Consider the following 15,971-nt stretch of genomic DNA (forward strand, 5'->3'; position numbering starts at 1 on the left):
TTTGATACATAGATACATAAATGTCTGAGACTATGGACGGCGTCTGGGGTTTCGTGGAGGCGGCGTAGTATGGGGTGTCCAACCGAACCTGTCCGGGGCCCTGGTTATGCGAGCAGGGATCCAGGACCCGGACTCGGGGTCGTACTGTGTCTCCTGTGTGGGCTGCGGTGGAGGAGTCTGCATACCGACATAGTTCTGCTGCGTGTTGTAGTACTCCATGTGCTCAGGATCCTGATCACTAGCTCCCCATGAAGGATTGGACGCAGTGTGCTGCGAGTATCCTGTGCCACGAAACATAAGAGCATCTCCACTCGTCCCCCCGACGAGGCCCCCGGCGAGCGTTTTTTCCATCCGGACGGCGTAATTCGGCCCAGTCGCGCCCCCGGTTCCTCGTTTTCGTCCGGATTTGGGCCTAAATCCATCCGGCGATCCCACGCCATCCCCGGCCCCCGGGAGCGCTCGGGGACTCCGGACGAGTGAAAAGCGGGGAAGGGCCCGATCCGTCGGTGACTCGACGCACGAACCCCACCGCCACGTCGCTCAAAATCTCCCCCACCCCTCGTATCTCTCTCGCCGCCGGCACCACCCCGCCGGCTTGTTGCCCGGATTGCGCCGCCACTCCTTCCCCACCTGCCTATATTCCGCCGTGTTTGGACGACGGTCTATCCGGCTGCTCTTCCGCCGGCTCTGTTTTCCGGCCTGCTTGCTCGTCGTCGCTCGCGGCTCGGGTTGCCTCGACCACGCCCGTCGGGTGTTCGTCCATTTGCCTCGCCGGCCATGGACTCGGACGAAGAGGAGGAGCAGATGTTCGTCGAGCTTATGCAAGAAGAGATGGCAGCAGCCGCCCAAGACGAGGAGCACATGATGATCCTTGGTTGCTTGGCAAGCATGTACGGCGGACCGGCAACTCGTCGGCGTGGTGGGTCGGCACGAGGTCGCCGGAAGTGCAAGCCGAGACGGCGAATGGAGGGCTACTGCATGTTGTACGCCGACTACTTCGCCGACAATCCATTGCACGGTGAGAGTGTTTTCCGGCGTCGTTTCGGGATGAGCAGAAAGCTATTTCGGAAATTGTGTATGCCATCCGCCACTTTGATCCCTACTTCGGATGCAAGGCGGATTGCCATTGGTTTGGTTGGATTTTCGTCACTGCGGAAGTGCACGGTGGCTATGAGGATGCTGGCGTATGGAGCTCCCGGTGATACTGCAGATGACTATCTTCGCATGGCGGAGTCCACCGCCCTTGATTGTTTCTACCGGTTACTGCAGGGACGTCATAGCGGTGTTCGGGGACTATTACTTGAGATCACCCATCGTCGAAGACACTCGGAGGATCCTTGCAACAAATGAAGCTAGAGGTTTTCCAGGGATGCTTGGAAGCATTGACTCGCATGCATTGGCAATGGAAGAAGCTGTCCGTTTGCGTGGCGAGGGAATGTACAAGGGTCACAAAAAGGCTGCACTCGTGATACTTGAAGCAGTGGCTACCCATGATCTTTGGATTTGGCACTCTTTCTTTGGTATGCCTGGATCCAACAATGACATCAACGTCCTAAACTGCTCCCCGGTCTTTTCCAAGCTTGTTGAGGGTCATGCTCCCCGGTGGACTATGTGATCAATGGTCGGCACTACAACAAAGGATACTACCTTGCGGACGGTATCTATCCAAAGTGGGCAACATTTGTGAAGACGATCTCCAATCCTAGCACCCCCAAACTTTGCGAGTTTGTCAAGAAACAAGAAGCTTGCCGAAAAGACGTCGAGCGAGCATTTGGTGTCCTACAGCAGAGATTTGCTGTCGTCCGGTTCCCCGCTATGACTTGGTCCAAAGATCGGATGTGGGAGGTGATGAACTGCTGTGTGTGCCTACACAACATGATTATTGAAGATGAGCGAAAGCATCCGGTTCCTACGGCTGAGCAAGAAGCACCATATGAGAGAGGGTCCTCTTGCACGACCTAATCACCGAGTGCCTCCATCATGGGCCGCCTTCATTGCTATGCGCCGGGAGATTCGAGACTCTACAATGCACCAGCTGCTGCAAGATGATCCGGTGGAGCACATATGGAGGCTCCGAGGCAACGCCAACGCCGACGCCAACTAGTCTGTCTTAATTTGTTTGAAAAATTGTGAAATTGTGTGCTTCATTTGTTTCAGCACTTGTTAAACATTGTACTCGTTATCGCCGAATTTGTTTCAGCAATTCTCGTCCTCTTGTTTGCCGAACTTGTTAAATTTTATGTTGAATTTGTTTGAAATATGTCAAATGGTCGAGGTTGGGGGTTTCCTGCCGGGGGGACGGCTGGAACTTCGGCGCTCCCCACGCCAAATCTTCATCCAATCCGGACGAAAATTTCGCCGGATTTGGGCGTGGGGAGCGCCAACGAGTGGGGATGCTCTAAGTGATGTCAAACTAAGTGGAGTATAGTCTATATGGAACATAATATATAGAATAGTACATACCCTGTGTGTATCCTGCTCCTCCCATGAAAGGGGCTCTCTGTTGCGCGCCATCTGGTCGAAAGCGACCTTGCTGCTGAAAGTCGTCGAAGAAACCGTGACGCTGGTACTGAAAGTCATCGACGGAAGGAGTGTGCTGCTGCTGCCACGACGAACCTCCTGCCTGGTCAGGAGGTGGTGGTCTGGGTGTCGGTGTAACAGACCAACTTTGTTAATCAAATAATGTTGCTAAGTTGTCATGTGCATGCATGCATTTGCATTTAAAATTTGAGAAACTTTGCACTAAAATGTGTTGAAACAATGTTGCAAATGATGTATTTTGCTCTAACAAAATATTGTGCAAAAATCCCCTCCAAAATTTGGGTCAAAATACCCCAAAAATCCCAAATTCTCTTTTATTTAAAAATTTCCAGGGGATTTCCCGAAAACCCAGGGGGGTTTTCAGAAAACCCCCTTTCTTCTTCCACGCAGGCAGGCAGCTGCCTGGCGTGCCCCTCGCCGTCGATGCTGCCTGCGGCCTGGATGTGCCTCGCCGCCCCTGGACGCGTTTAAAGGCCGCCGCCGACCACCTGGAGAACCCTAGCTTCGCCACTCCTCTCCTCCCCTCCTCTCTGCACGCTCGCCGACCAAACCCTAGCCCCGGCCGGACCTCACCGTCGCCGTTCTGCGCAGCCCCAAGCTCGGCCGCCACCACCAATAGCTCCGCCTCGACACCGTCTACCTCCTCCACCACACGGCTGCCGCCGGAGAGCCCCGAGTCGCCGGAATCGGGCCTCGTGTGCAACTCCGGCCACCGCACCTCGCCGCCGATTCCGACCTCCCCCGCGCTCGCCGTCACCTCCAGAGGCACCAGGGTGAGCAGGCGGTCCTCCCCGTGCCCCTGGCCCTCTCCCTCTCGCTCTCTATCGCCGCCGCCACGCGGGCCTGCAAGCGCCGCCGACGGCCATCGCCGCCGTGGTCGCTCCGGCGACCATTGGTGGGCGGCGCCACCACCAAATGGTCTCCCGCGTCGCCCTGATCCTTTTCCCCCTCTCACGCGCCTCGATTGGGGACCATTTCGGCCGATTGGAGCTCGACCAGAGCTCCCAGGGAGCTCATGGCCGCGCTGACGTCATGCTGACGTCAGCGTGATGTCATATTTTTCCCTTTTTCTTTTCTGTTTAATTCCAGTAATTGTTTAATAATTAATATAAATTCAGAAAAATACAAATTTATATATCATTTCGATCAGAAAAACATTTCCTATTCGTTTATACATGTCTCATACATGTTTGAACCCATTAAATGTGGAGCTTAGTAGAAAACCCTAATACACCCTTCTCATATGGCGGTGTCCGATGTCGGAACCCCTTTAATTTGATGATGCACCTTGGGTTTACCGAATTCCTTTAACCTGACATATCATTCATATTGGATGCGCATTGCATTATGCCATGTGGTGATTGTTTATTTACCTTTCCGGTGTTTGGTTCTTCGCGATAGGATCTGAGCCGGAGCCCGACGTCAACGCCACCGAAGAACAGTACTCATCCGCTGAGGGACAAGGCAAGCCCTAACCTGGTTCATCTATGATTTTCGAAATGCTTTTATCTGTGGTTCCTACATATCGCATACGATTCAACTGTCTTTTATCGGTAGATAGAGTTACCCTATCTGCTGCATGTCCGAGCCTTTGTAGCCTCGATACCCGATCCACTTGCTCCTAGCATAACTAGGTTTGGCATGTGTGCGTCGCGAGAGCCTTTATCTCTTTATGCTTAGCCATGCTTAGTTTGTTACGCTACTACTCCGGTCTTCGGACTGGAGCCTTACAATGAAATGAATCTAGCATGACGAGGTTGACGTGGTAAGTATAGAGATGATGATAAACATGATTAAAGGCTCGGACGAGAGGCCACATTGGGATGTGGTGGGTTGTTTCGTTTCTGCCGACCCTAGGAACCGAGTTCTCGCCTCTTGAACCAAGACCGAGCGTACAACCACACGAGGCCCTATTATGGTACCCTCTCGACTTACTAACTTGCCTAGTAGATTCCATGAGTCACATAGTTTGCGCGTTACCTGGTCATATGCATTGCATTTTGCTTGGGGGTTAAAGGTACATAACGGGCGGGTAAGCGTGGTCGTGGTGGGCAGGGGTTGCGGCCTGCGGGGAAACCCACCTCGGTACACATCGTTAAGGACCGACTTCGGGACTTGACCCGTTACGGCGGAACAATCCTTAACGCGTGACTCATGGTCTCGGCGACAAGCAAGGTAAAGGTCGTGGTCGACCACCCTCTGCTCGGCTTTCCAAGGAAGAGAGCTAATATATTGGCATTAAGAGTCGGTTGGCACGTGTGGGTAAAGTTGTGCACCCCTGCAGGGTTATGAATCTTTTCGAAAAGCCGTGTCCACGGTTACGGACGACTTGGGAACGGACGTGGAGATCATAGAGAACATGAATCTAATCGTAAAACTTGGCAACCAATGTGTGCTTACGGATACCTTCTTCGGGTGTTGAGGGGGTGATCCGAGGATAGTGGTTCGAGATGATGAAGATTGGTGGATACAATATGATGATCAATAGAGATAGAGATGTCGCTCTCTTATCCCCTTTCAAAGGTTCCGAGTAGTCGAGCTTCTCTTCTCTCTCATCTTACAAAGGAAAACTGGCTTTACGCAAAAGAAGATCTACCAGAAAGCCCGCATACCCGCGTTGCTAAAAGGTTGTACTAAGTCTTGCTGAGTCTCTGTACTCAGCTTTACATGCTTTTGTTTCAGATGAAGTTGCTACAGCCGAAGGTGGGTTCTACGTTAACATCGATGGTTAGTTTGGAGTTCCCAGGCAGCAGCCTGCGACTTATGGGCTGGGACGTCGCTTTATGTTATGGCTTCTTAAGCCCTTTGCTATCTTGTTATTTAGAATAACATAATTTGCTTCCGTTGCTTGTTGAATGTTGGGTCGGTGACCTCTGCGTGTAATAATTTGGATCTTACTCGTTAAGAGTTGTAATATATCCTTTTGAGTCGTAGAGTCACTGTTGTGTTACCGATTCTCTCACTGTAGTCTCTCGAGCTCAAGGTTAGTCTTATGTCGGACGAAGATCTGGTATTTGTCTAACCCTGATCCCGGGGGTGCCACAGGTTTTGGTATCAGAGCAGGACTGCCTGTAGGAAACCCTTGTTCACTGGTCGATGTTGAGTCTAGTTGTTGCGAAAACTATTTGAAAGCTAAAGTTTACTTGCAAAACTCTGAATAGGATTCTTTTTACTCCTTACCTGGTGTTACTCTAATGCTGAGCTGGTTTTGATTGGAAAAAGATTTCACTTCTTTCCTATCAATTCAAATCTCTAGGATACGCGGGTTTGGGTTATTTTCTCCAGTACTCCGTACCTGGTTGCTTGTCTCAGAGTTTCTAGAATGCCTCAGTTAATCTGAAGCATTGTCCATTTATTCTTGCTTCGGGTGCTTAGCATCCAATTGTTTGCCTTTATGCGACATGGTGATGGTATGTCATCTTTGCATTCCATTTTCATGGTTTGTGAGTCGGTTAGTAGTGTGTACATTTTGTATGCTTGTTTACCTACTATGATCGATACGATGATATATCTTCATATCACATGTCTTGTCCTTTAGCATGCTCATTGCATTCGGTACATGCTATCCTTCGAGTTGAATCCTTCCGGTGAATCCGTGTCTCATGGTTTTTGTTTTCTCCTCGGGATGTCGGGCGGTACTAGAAGTGGTGCGGCCGTGGTCGTGGCCGTGTTCATGGCCGTGGCAATGGCCGTGGAGATGGTCATGAGGAGAATGTTGAACTTCCTCCTCCTCCTTCTATGGTCCAACTTATGGCCATGTACGAAGCCAATCGTGCTTGACAACATAAGGCTCCTTGAAAGGATTGAGCGGAACACAGCTCGGCGTCATGAGGAACAAGTGGGGATTCGAGCTTCATCCGCCTCACCCCACCGGTGTTCGGCTATTCCACCGAGCCACTTGATGCCGACTACGGCTCCGAACCATTGAGCGCAAGCTTGAGGTTGCCCACGCTTGCTCAAGCGGATTGGGTGAACTTTGCCACCTACCATCTTGAAGGAGCTGGCTGGTTCATGGTGGGAAAACTTCCTGTTGATGCAGCTGCCGGTCATGTCGTAACTTGGCCGGAGTTCAAAGCTGCCTTCCGTGCATATCATATCCCGAGAGGGTCTAATGGATGAGAAAAGAGAAGAGTTTCGAAGGCGACGCGAGGCGGTGGTTCTATACGTGACTACCAAGGTAATTTCTATCGCCTTGCACTGCTATGCTCTCGAAGAAACTTCCACCGATGCCAAGAAGCAAGCCTTGTTCCGCAAGGGACTTGATCCTGAGCTTCGTCGAGATCTTCATCTCCTGGACTTCCCAACCTGCCAAGATCTTGTCAACAAGGCTATGAAGGCGAGAAAGAGGAAAGGTGGACTATGAGGAAAGTCGCAAGCGTACTCGAGATACTTCTCGGTCTTCGGATCAGAGCAATCAGCGCCGTCGTGTTTTCATTCCATACGAGTCGTTGTGCCTCGTGCTCCTAATGCACAAAAGTCTTACGGTTATGCTCCTCACCCACAAGCTCCAAACAATGCCGGCGGAACAAACTATCGTCCCGCTATGGGTACTCCGAGCAACTGGTGCGTGCTTCACTTGTGGTCAACCTGGTCACTACATGAAAGAGTGCCCCCACAATACTTCTGTTCGTGGTGCTCCACCACCCAAGAAGTTTACCAAGCCTCAAGTTGCTGGTCAGGGTCGTTTGACCCATGTCCTATCTTCGAAGAAGCTGAAGCAGATCCAAGCGTCATAATGGGTACGCTTCGAATCAACTCCATTATAGCTACAGTTCTGTTTGATTCTGGAGCATCGCATTCATTCATCTCCCAAGAGTTTGCTCAATTGCATGGGCTTCCTTTTGAAGTTATGTCTACCCCTCTTATGGTTCATTCCCCTGGATCTAGTTGGTATACCGCTATGGTCAGTCGAGGGAATAAAATCGAGATTGGATATCTTCTTTTTCCGATTCCCCTCATTGTCCTCAATTCAACCGACATCGATATCATTTTGGGCATGGATTGGCTAGCTAAATATCAGGTTGTCATTGATTGTGCAGCCAGGTCTCTCACTCTAACCGATCTTTCCGGAAGCTCCATTCTGTATTGGTCTTCATCAGCAACATCTCCATCAGCAGTACATATTCCTGATGCTGAGCTGTATGCCCTTGACGTCTTACCTCCGCTTGAAATTTCTGATGTTCCGGTGGTTTGTGACTTCCACGATGTTTTTCCGGAAGAATTACCTGGCATGCCACCTGATCGAAGTGTGGAGTTTGTCATCGAGCTGGTTCCTGGAACTGCTCCTGTTTCTCGACGTCCTTATCGTATGCCTCGAGAAGAGTTGATTGAACTGAAGAAGCAGTTGGAAGAGTTAGAAGGGAAAAGATACATCCAACCTAGTACGTCTTCTTGGGGATGTCCCGCACTCTTTGTCAAGAAGAGGGATACCAATGTTCCGCGTCTGGTTGTTGACTACCGGCCGCTCAACGCAGTAACCATCAAGAACAAGTATCCTCTACCTCGAATCAATGATCTTTTCGATCAATTGAGTGGTGCCACAGTCTTTTCGAAGATGGATTTGAGATCAGGTTACCATCAAATCAAAATCCGAACGGAGGACATTCCAAAAACGGCGTTCATGACTCGTTATGGTCTTTACGAGTACACCGTCATGTCCTTTGGTCTCACAAATGCTCCAGCCACTTTTATGCGGCTCATGAACTCAGTGTTTATGGAGTATCTTGACAAATTCGTCATTATCTACATTGATGATATTCTGGTCTACTCCAAAACCGAAGAAGAACACACTGAACACTTGCGTTTGGTGCTGACAAAGCTTCGTGAACATCGTCTTTATGCCAAGTTTTCTAAATGTGAGTTCTGGCTACAAGAGCTCATCTTTCTTGGCCATATGGTCTCTGCAAAAGGTGTCGCAGTCAATCCAGATAAAGTTCAATCCGTTCTTGAATGGAAGACTCCTAAATCAGCCAAAGAGATTCGGAGTTTTCTTGGATTGGCGGGTTATTACCGTCGATACATCGAGAATTTCTCCAAGATCGCCAAACCAATGACTGATCTTCTGAAGAAAGATAAGAAGTTTGAGTGGTCGAGAAAAGGTGAAGAAAGTTTTCGGACAACGAAAATAAAGGCGACTACCGCTCCGGTACTTGTCCTTCCGAGACACAAGCAAAGACTTTGTCATCTTACGTGATGCATCTCTTCAAGGGCTCGGATGTGTGTTGATGCAAGATGGCCATGTAGTGGCTTATGCCTCTCGGCGAGTTGAAACCACATGAGCTCAATTATCCAACTCATGATCTAGAGCTTGCAGTACTGTGGTCCATGCTCTTAAGCAATGGCGACCTTACCTTTACGGTAATCGTTGCGAGTTGTACTCGGATCATCAAAGCCTGAAGTATCTCTTTACCCAACCGGATCTGAATCTCGAGCGAGACAAGATGGTTGGAACTCATCAAGGACTATGATTTGGGTCTTAACTAGCAGCCCGGCAAGGCCAACGTCGTTGCTGACGCGCTAAGTCGGAAGTCGTATTGCAACAATCTGATGATCAAGCAGTATCAGCCTGCCCTCCATGAGGAATTTGCACGACTTAATCTTGAGGTTGTTCCTCAGGGATTCCTTGCTAATTTAGAGGTGAAACCCTCTCTTGAAGACCAGATCAAAGCCGCTCAGGAGCGTGATTTGGGTATCACTAAGATCAAAGAGAACATTGCTAGCGGAGATGCTAAATGTTTCTCCGTCAACGATCAAGGTGTTGTCTACTTTGGTAACCGCTTGGTGGTGCCGAAGAAAAAGAACCTAAGAGAGCTTATCCTCCAGAAGCTCATGAGTCTCCTCTATCTATTCATCCTGGAAGTACAAAGATGTATCAGGATCTTCGCCAAAGGTTCTGGTGGACCCGGATGAAAAGAGAAATCGCTCGCTATGTAGCTGAATGCGACGTTTGCCGTCGTGTAAAAGCTGAACATCAAAGACCAGCTGGTACTCTTCAACCTCTATCTACTCCTGAATGGAAATGGGATGAAATTGGCATGGATTTCATTACCGGACTTCCCAAGACTCCAAATGGAAATGACTCCATATGGGTAGTGGTGGATCGTCTATCCAAGGTTGCGCACTTCCTTCCTGTTCGGGAAAGTATTCGTGCTAGTCAACTAGCGGATCTCTACATATCCCGGATAGTCTCTCTTCATGGTGTTCCGAAGAAGATCATCTACGATCGTGGAAGCTTGTTTACCTCGAAATTCGGGAAAGCCTTCAAAACTCCATGGGAACAAATCTTTCCTTTAGCACGACCTATCATCCTCAAGCTGGTGGTCAAGCCGAGAGGGTGAATCAAATCCTTGAAGACATGCTCGGGGCACTGTGTTATATCCTTCGGCAAGAATTGGGAAAAGTGCCTTCCATTTGCTGAATTCTCCTATAACAACGAGTTTCCAATCTAGCCTGGGCATGGCGCCTTTTGAAGCTCTTTATGGACGAAAATGTCGAACCCCTACGAATTGGTCGGAAACCGGTGAAAGACGAGTTCTTTGGACCGGACATGATCAAGGAAGCAGAAGATAAAGTTGGCATTATCGAGAACGTTTGAAAGCTGCTCGGTCTCGTCAAAAGAGCAATTATGATCGTCATCATCAAGAAGTTCGCTATGAAGTTGGCGAGCAAGCTTATCTTCGAGTCACTCCTTTAAGAGGTGTCCATCGTTTCGGTATAAAAGGCAAACTAGCTCCTCGCTATGTTGGTCCTTTCCGCATCCTTGCTAAACGAGGTACACTTGCTTACAAGTTGGAACTCCCTCCAACTTTTCCTGAAGTTCATGACGTCTTCCATGTCTCCCAACTCAAACGTTGCTTCAAAGATCCCATCCGTGGTGTTGATCACGAAACACTTGATCTCCAAGAGGATCTGACCTATCGAGAGTATCCTATCCGTATCCTTGATGAAGCTGAACGTAAAACTCGGCGTCAAACTATCAAATTTCTGAAAGTTCAATGGTCTCATCACTCTGAGTCAGAAGCAACCTGGGAACGAGAAGATCGTCTCCGATCTGAGTACCCTGCCTTCTTTTCTAAAACTTAGGAATCTCGGGGACGAGATTCTTGTAAGGGGTAGAGTTGTAACAGACCAACTTTGTTAATCAAATAATGTTGCTAAGTTGTCATGTGCATGCATGCATTTGCATTTAAAATTTGAGAAACTTTGCACTAAAATGTGTTGAAACAATGTTGCAAATGATGTATTTTGCTCTAACAAAATATTGTGCAAAAATCCCCTCCAAAATTTGGGTCAAAATACCCCAAAAATCCCAAATTCTCTTTTATTTAAAAATTTCCAGGGGATTTCCCGAAAACCCAGGGGGGTTTTCAGAAAACCCCCTTTCTTCTTCCACGCAGGCAGGCAGCTGCCTGGCGCGCCCCTCGCCGTCGATGCTGCCGGCGGCCTGGATGTGCCTCGCCGCTCCTGGACGCGTTTAAAGGCCGCCGTCGACCACCTGGAGAACCCTAGCTTCGCCACTCCTCTCCTCCCCTCCTCTCTGCACGCTCGCCGACCAAACCCTAGCCCCGGCCGGACCTCACCGTCGCCGTTCTGCGCAGCCCCAAGCTCGGCCGCCACCACCAATAGCTCCGCCTCGACACCGTCTACCTCCTCCACCACACGGCTGCCGCCGAGGAGCCCCGAGTCGCCGGGATCGGGCCTCGTCCGCAACTCCGACCACCGCACCTCGCCGCCGATTCCGACCTCCCCCGCGCTCGCCGTCACCTCCAGAGGCACCAGGGTGAGCAGGCGGTCCTCCCCGTGCCCCTGGCCCTCTCCCTCTCGCTCTCTATCGCCGCCGCCACGCGGGCCTGCAAGCGCCGCCGACGGCCATCGCCGCCGTGGTCGCTCCGGCGACCATTGCTGGGCGGCGCCACCACCAAATGGTCGCCCGCGTCGCCCTGATCCTTTTCCCCCTCTCACGCGCCTCGATTGGGGACCATTTCGGCCGACTGGAGCTCGACCAGAGCTCCCAGGGAGCTCATGGCCGCGCTGACGTCATGCTGACGTCAGCGTGATGTCATATTTTTCCCTTTTTCTTTTATTGTTTAATTCCGAGTAATTGTTTAATAATTAATATAAATTCAGAAAAATACAAATTTATATATCATTTCGATCAGAAAAACATTTCCTATTCGTTTATACATGTCTCATACATGTTTGAACCCATTAAATGTGGAGCTTAGTAGAAAACCCTAATACACCCTTCTCATATGGCGGTGTCCGATGTCGGAACCCCTTTAATTTGATGATGCACCTAGGGTTTACCGAATTCCTTTAACCTGACATATCATTCATATTGGATGCGCATTGCATTATGCCATGTGGTGATTGTTTATTTCCCTTTCGGTGTTTGGTTCTTAGCGATAGGATCCGGCCGGAGCCAGACGTCAACGCCACTCGAAGAACGGTACTCATCCGCTGAGGGACAAGGCAAGCCCTAACCTGGTTCATCTATGATTTTCGAAATGCTTTTATCTGTGGTTCCTACATATCGCATACGATTCAACTGTCTTTTATCGGTAGATAGAGTTACCCTATCTGCTGCATGTCCGACCTTTGTAGCCTCGATACCCTGATCCACTGCTCCTAGCATAACTAGGTTTGGCATGTGTGCGTCGCGAGAGCCTTTATCTCTTTATGCTTAGCCATGCTTAGTTTGTTACGCTACTACTCCGGTCTTCGGACTGGAGCCTTACAATGAAATGAATCTAGCATGACAGGTTGACGTGGTAAGTATAGAGATGATGATAAACATGATTAAAGGCTCAGACGAGAGGCCACATTGGGATGTGGTGGGTTGTTTCGTTTCTGCCGACCCTAGGAACCGAGTTCTCGCCTCTTGAACCAAGACCGAGCGTACAACCACACGAGGCCCTATTATGGTACCCTCTCGACTCACTAACTTGCCTAGTAGATTCCATGAGTCACATAGTTTGCGCGTTACCTGGTCATATGCATTGCATTTTGCTTGGGGGTTAAAGGTACATAACGGGCAGGTAAGCGTGGTCGTGGTGGGCAGGGGTTGCGGCCTGCGGGGAAACCCACCTCGGTACACATCGTTAAGGACCGACTTCGGGACTTGACCCGTTACGGCGGAACAATCCTTAGCGCGTGACTCATGGTCTCGGCGACAGACAAGGTAAAGGTCATGGTCGACCACCCTCTGCCGGCTTTCCAAGGAAGAGAGCTAATATATTGGCATTAAGAGTCGGTTGGCACGTGTGGGTAAAGTTGTGCACCCCTGCAGGGTTATGAATCTTTTCGAAAAGCCGTGTCCACGGTTACGGACGACTTGGGAACGGACGTGGAGATCATAGAGAACATGAATCTAATCGTAAAACTTGGCAACCAATGTGTGCTTACGGATACCTTCTTCGGGTGTTGAGGGGGTGATCAGAGGATAGTGGTTCGAGATGATGAAGATTGGTGGATACAATATGATGATCAATAGAGATAGAGATGTCGCTCTCTTATCCCCTTTCAAAGGTTCCGAGTAGTCGAGCTTCTCTTCTCTCTCATCTTACAAAGGAAAAGCGGCTTTACGCAAAAGAAGATCTACCGGAAAGCCCGCATACCCGCGTTGCTAAAATGTTGTACTAAGTCTTGCTTGAGTCTACGTACTCAGCTTTACATGCTTTTGTTTCGAGATGAAGTTGCTACGGCCGAAGGTGGGTTCTACGTTAACATCGATGGTTAGTTTGGAGTTCCCGAGCAGCGACCGCGACTTATGGGCTGGGACGTCGCTTTATGTTATGGCTTCTTAAGCCCTTTGCTATCTTGTTATTTAGAATAACATAATTTGCTTCCGTTGCTTGTTGAATGTTGGGTCGTTGACCTCTGCGTGTAATAATTTGGATCTTACTCGTTAAGAGTTGTAATATATCCTTTTGAGTCGTAGAGTCACTGTTGTGTTACCGATTCTCTCACTGTAGTCTCTCGAGCTCAAGGTTAGTCTTATGTCAGACGAAGATCTGGTATTTGTCTAACCCTGATCCCGGGGGTGCCACAGTCGGCGTCGGTGTGAGACGTGGCCGTGATCCGTGGTGCTGGTACTGATAGTCGTCGACGGAAGGAGTGTGCTGCTGCCACGACGAACCTCCTGCCCGATCAGGAGGTGGTGGTTTGGGTGTTGCGGTCGGTGTGAGATGTGGCCGTCACTGCTGCTGTGTGGAGGGTCGCGGTGGAAGGAGGTGGCGCTGAACGACGTCGGAACTACGGCTGCATGTGATAGCCGAGTAGATCCCGCGTAGCTTGTCCTCGAGACGCCTCAACCATGACACATGTTGGTCACGCTGCAGAAGAGGTGCACTTGGACACTTGACGTGTGTACCGAGCGACTTCATCCTGTAAGTCCTCGGTCGGCTGACCACGAAAAATCATGGTAGCATATAAATCGTAGAACCCAATAGATAAACGACAAGTATGAGGGTGGAATAGAAAGTTGTACGTACCGCATCTTTGTCGACTACCGGCTGTGGACTGAGTCGGGTACATATCGTGCATAGACGCAGGTGGCGCCCGAGGCTGGATCGGTCGGCGGGATGAGGCGCACTCGCGTGGCTGCGGTGTACCTCTGCGGATATGCGGCAAACTCTCGTGGGTCAAACTGCTCATCGTTCGGCCAGGACGTGTGTTGTCGCGCCATCCCACTCGGCAACATACGAGCCAACGCGCTCGAAGCCACCATGTCGAGGAGTGGCTAGTACCCTTCCTGTTGTACTGCAGAAAATAATTGTGAGAGTTAGTCAAACCATGATGAACGAGGCTTAAACTTAGCGACGCTCGTAACTTACTTGTGGACGTAGGCAGGGGAGAGGTGCTATCGGTGGTGGAGGATCGACCAGCCGTCGAGAGCCGAACTCGCCTCATGATCCTCTCGCTGGGCCATTATCTCCACGGACACATCAAAGATCATCTTCGGCTGTGTCATCCGAGTACGCACAATCTCTATAACGAGAGGTTAGAGATCCCGCCGGGGTACCTTTCATGCACGGCGGCGGCCATATAGGGCTGCCGGATCACCGCCCTATCATCGAGCACGTCGAACCGCTCGGTGAACGCAGGGTAGCGGTTCCCGACCCGGTCGCGAGCAAATCGTCTCTGCGAAGAGAAATAGTCGTACTCGTGTAAAACTATAAATTACGAAGGAACTATGTTCGACGCGTCTACATACCTCGCGACGTGTCCAAAGTATGCCGAAAGTAGGCATGTCGATGTGGTCCGGATCAGCCAACTCGTTTGCCCCGAAAGGGCGCTCGGCATCTATGTACGGCCGACCAATCGGGAACCTCTCCCGAGACCACGGCTGCAAGAACAAGTGGGCAGCCAAGAAGCCCAGACTTGGGAGAGACAAGTGTACAAGCATTGCACAAACCTCGGTATGTGGCTTCTAAAACCGCGGAACCCCAACTCCGCTTTATGATGTCGTCGGCGGTTTGTGCCTCTGCTATCTCCAGTGCAATGGGGATGAAGCGCCTGTTGATGGTGGTCTGATGGTTCTCTGTGAACATGACCTTCCCAAGCAGCCACAATATGTACGCCTCGAGACTCCTAGTGATTGTACCGGGCAAGTCGCACAGACCTTCGGGTGCCTCATAAACTGGTGCTTGTACCGCTGTTGTTCCTGCTGCAACTGCCTGCATATGTGCTGCTATGTTTGCATCTCGAGCTCCTTTCCTCTGCACAACTAGTTTCTTCGTTAACTCCTGCACTTTGCTACGCAAAAAATTATACTTCCACTGCTGGTTCCGGATGCACAACCGCTTGAAGACATTCATAAGGGGCTTGTTCCTGAATGTGTGTAAAAATTGGCCCCCGGGTGGCGCATGCACCAAAGGCTCTCAATGTCAATCCATGGCGTTTCTTGCCCAGGCTCTTTCGGTGTCTTAATAGCTTTCGAAGTATACCTGCATGCCTGTCATGAAGGATGCAAACATTCGGCTTGTCCTTTACAATTGAAATCTTCAACTCGCTCGAAAAACCATAACCAGCTTTCGGTGTTCTCACTCTCCACGAAAGCAAAAGCGAGTGGCATGATTTGATTGTTGCCGTCCATTCCAATGACGGTTAAGATTTGACCCTTGTACTCGACCGGTCGAAACGTGCCGTCGACACATAACACGGGTCGACGAGTTGTCCGAATGATTCAATGCATACACCGAACGAGAAATAGACTCTATGCGAGAACCTCGTAAGATGGGTACTCCGGCAAAAACATGTCCTAGATGTTCACATATGTGTACCGGATTCCTCGCTCGCAGGCGTACGCAGCAAACGAACAACGGCGTCGTATGCGTCTCGAAACGAACCAAACCTCATCTCCATCGCCCTCTGCTTAGCCCTCCAAGCCTTGCCATAAGATATGGTGTAAAAATGATGCTTCTTAACAT

Source organism: Lolium rigidum, chromosome 7, assembly GCF_022539505.1.
Source record: "Lolium rigidum isolate FL_2022 chromosome 7, APGP_CSIRO_Lrig_0.1, whole genome shotgun sequence".
Lineage (NCBI taxonomy): Eukaryota > Viridiplantae > Streptophyta > Magnoliopsida > Poales > Poaceae > Lolium > Lolium rigidum.